This window comes from Myodes glareolus, chromosome 15 (genome assembly GCF_982192425.1).
Source record: "Myodes glareolus chromosome 15, mMyoGla1.1, whole genome shotgun sequence".
In the NCBI taxonomy this organism is placed as follows: Eukaryota; Metazoa; Chordata; class Mammalia; order Rodentia; family Cricetidae; genus Myodes; species Myodes glareolus.
This window is the reverse complement of record NC_142040.1, coordinates 38,476,412-38,480,163: the sequence shown is the minus strand read 5'-3', so window position 1 is coordinate 38,480,163 and position 3,752 is coordinate 38,476,412. Positions and strand designations below refer to the sequence as shown.

General features: G+C 46.1%; 1 pseudogene; it reads left to right on the top strand.

The window, feature by feature from the left end:
- The first annotated feature begins 1,038 nt into the window (after positions 1-1,038).
- On the top strand, positions 1,039-1,475 carry LOC125406056 (large ribosomal subunit protein uL23 pseudogene; annotated as a pseudogene).
- The last annotated feature ends 2,277 nt before the right edge of the window (positions 1,476-3,752 follow it).

Sequence of the window (3,752 nt, the reverse complement as noted above, 5' to 3'; positions counted from 1 at the left end):
TCTGTCAATATTTTTTTATAGAACTTTGAATTAAATTCTCTGGTGTGTTCTGAAACAAAGGCAGGGCATCTGTAGCTTCCTAATGAAGGATTTCTCTCTTCTATCATCTAGTCACTGATTAAATGGCATGAAGTTCTGCATTTGTGGATGATATAGGCTGGGGATAAAACAGTACTAAAATTGCATAGACATTATGAGATCCTTAAAGGGATATAATTAATATTTTTTTCTGGAGCGGGTAACCATTATTATAATGTGTGGGATACCTTGTAATCATTAGCAAGGGTTGCTGTGATAGCCAACATCTTTCACCTTGGAAAGTGAACCTTTTCCTATGCTTCAAGTCACAAACACAGTACTGAAATGCCCTAATTCCTTCCTTGTTATTCTCAAATACACATGATAAAATAATTAATGGCAGTAATTCATATGCTGGGAGGCAAAACACCAATTCTACCTTCAAGCGTGTCACAGGACACTGCAGGGCAGACATGTTCTTGAAGTCAACTGAGGAAAATGGGCATGCATGGAAGTGTGCAGAATTAAGGTAGATTTGCTCTGTCTCCTTAGAAACCACTAAAGCAAGAGATACTAAAACGGAATGTAGCGTACATCTTTTGGAAAATGGGCACCACTTTCTCGAGAGCCAGTGTGAGAATCAGCTAAGTGCTAGAAGTTTGCACCCTCAGGAGCCATGGTGACGGTTCATCCTGCCCCCCCCCCCCCCCGTGTCTCTGAGAAGACTTCACTTAAGACTCCCCATACTCTGACTGTCAAGCTTCATGAAGTGTTTAGTTGATACAACTCACTTTAAATCAGGTCATTTTGGGGTAGAAGAAAAACATCAGACAAAATATCATTACTGATACTAAGAAGTTCTCTGGGTACTCATGGGACCACCCTTCAACTTTTTGGGGTGTTTGGAAATGCTTGTAACGATTGAAGAGATGGCTGAGGGTGTCTAGGGTGCTTGCCTAGTGTGTGAGGCCTGGGGTTGATCCCCAGGATTGAAAAAGAAAACGAAGCTTTTTTTCCAAGATGGCGCCAAAAGTGAAGAAGGAAGCTGCTGCCCCTTCCAGAGCTGAAGCTAAAGTGAAGGCCTTGAAAGCCAAGAAGGCAGCGCTGAAAGGCATCCACAACCACAAAAAGATCTTCACATCGCCCACCTTCAGGCGGCCCAAGACCCTCCAGATATGAAGACGACCTAAATACCCCCAAAAAGCGTACCCAGGAAGTACAAGCTTGACCACTACGTCACTATCAAATTTCCCCTGACCACCGAGTCAGCCATGAAGAAGATAGAAGACAACATCACACTTGTGTTCACTGTGGATGTCATGGTCAACAAGCACCAGATCAAACAGGCTGTGAAGAAACTCTACAACATTGATGTGGCCAAAGTCAACACACTCATAAGGTCCAACGGAGAGAAGGCCCAACAGAGAGAAAAAAGCGTATGTTCGGATGGCTCCTGATTATGATGCTCTGGATGTTGCCAACAAAATTGGGATCATCTAAACTGAGTCCAGCCGGCTAATTCTAAATATACTGTTTTTCACCAGAAAGAAAGACATGGAAGAAAGAGAGAGAGGGGGGGGGGAGAGAAATAGGCGTGAAGGCCAAGTTTGTAATCTAGCATTTGGGAAGAGAAGGCAGGAAGCTTAATTTTTTTTATGGAAAGGAAGCTGGTTGTAAAGATCCACACCTTTAATCCCAACACTGGGGAGGCAGAGGCGGGTGAAAATCTGTGAGTTCAAGGCTATCCTGATCTATGTGTTAAATTCCAGGACAGCCAGGGCTAAACAATGAGACCCTGTCAAGAGAAGGGGAGAAGAGGGGAGGGAGAGGGAGTGGGAGAGAAGAGAGGGGGAAAGGAATAGAGTCTTTAGACATTAAAAGTCCCTAAGGGTAGTTACCGTCACCCTGGAGGCCCCTGACAACACAGCCAAGCCAGAGGGCACGATTTCACATGTGATTCCTGTTTTTAACTGCTCAGCATGGCACTCCTCAAAAATCATGGCTGAAGAGGGAACTGAAACCTGCACCTGCCCGGACATCCCCTTCAAGGTGCGACTGTATCCTAACAGTCAACAATGGCTTCCTGTCTCTAAGCCTGTGGCTGTGGACTAAGTGGTTAAGTGCCAACTGTGTCATCTGTGTGCTGATCGAAACAAGGAGCATCCACAGAGAGCCCCTTCCTCGGAGTCCGCCAGGACATGATGCCGGAAAAGGCAGGAAAAGGTTTCTAAGTAGGCTTCATTCCAGGGTAACATTTTCCTTATCAAGATAAATAGCAAGGTGGATTCAGCCATGGACTGATGCTGGAGAACCAAGGTTTTCTCCTGGAGCAAGCGCAGGTGTCGATGTGTTGTATGGGCTTAGATCTAAGCTGTTTTCATTGCGAGAGTTTGCAGTAGCACCAAGGCTGGTCTCGGATTTCTTTTGCTCCCTCCCTACCATTGGCTTCTGGCTTTCTTCTGCTGTCTGCATTAGTCTTAGCTCTGCCTGTCATATTTGAAAGGGGGCAGGAACCACACTCTCCTGCAAAATAAGGAGCAGGCCTACTGGACCTCACAACCCTCCCCGAGCTGATTGGTAGTATAGCCTCATTTTCACTAGCCAGTGAATCCTTGCCACTTTCTACTGTTCACCCACAAGGAATTTACCAGCCACCAGCCCTGACCAATGGTCTCACCAATCACTAAGTCCAATCCCTCCTTACCTAAATAGGAACAATATTCTCGCTTTTTCCCTAATTCCTTCCTTCCTTCCTTCATTTTCTATAAGTCCAGCAAACACCCATGTTTTAAGTTCCTAATGCTATCCCCGAAGCTCCCAGACCTATTGTCTGGTTCACAGCTGGTTCCCTTCCACATCTGTGATGGAGGAGGATTATCTGTCTATTGTGTTATTTTCATTGGTCAATAAAGAGACTGCCTTGGCCCCTTGATAGGACAGAAAATTAGGTAGGCGGAGTAAACAGAACAAAATGCTGGGAAGAGGGCTATGAGCCAGATGCCATGGAGCCAGCCACCAGGTCAGACATGCTGAATCTTTTCCGGTAAGCCACCACCTCGTGGTGCTACAGATTATTAGAAATGGGTTAATATCAAGATATGAGAGTTAGTCAGTAACTAACTCTCTAGAGATAACGGGCCAGGCAGTGCTTAAATGAATACAATTTGTGTGTTGTTATTTCTGGGACTAAGCTAGCCATGCGGGAGCCGGGCAGGACGAAAAGCAGGCCTGCCCGCAGCCCCTCACTACACATCTGCTGCACCATCAGAGCTCCACAGTCCACAGACCCTTGAGCCATCCTCAGTAGATGCTGATTTCCAATTTCCTAAAGATGCAAATTTATGTGTCTTCTATAATCAGGTGGGCCTGGTTATACTGCCTAAAAATACTGCTCGGGTATGACCCCATGAGTTCCCGATAGCCAGACATTCCTGTCTTCCTCATTATGAATATCTGGTTCCAGATGTGTGGTAAAACACATGGCCAGACAGACCCAGCAACAATATGTCTCTAAGGTACCTGCAGGACAGCAGGTGCCGTGACCGCCTGCTGCCAATGTTCGATACACTTGATGCTGACTAAGCTGGCTTCGAGGGTGAAGTCGATTAAGACTAGGAGTGTGAACAGCAAACACATGACTCAGGGCTTTTAGGGCATGGCACAGGGTTTTAGCACCACGCCTCAAATACTCAGCAAGCAGCCCGAGTTAAGGGCACTCGCTACGCAGCAGCACC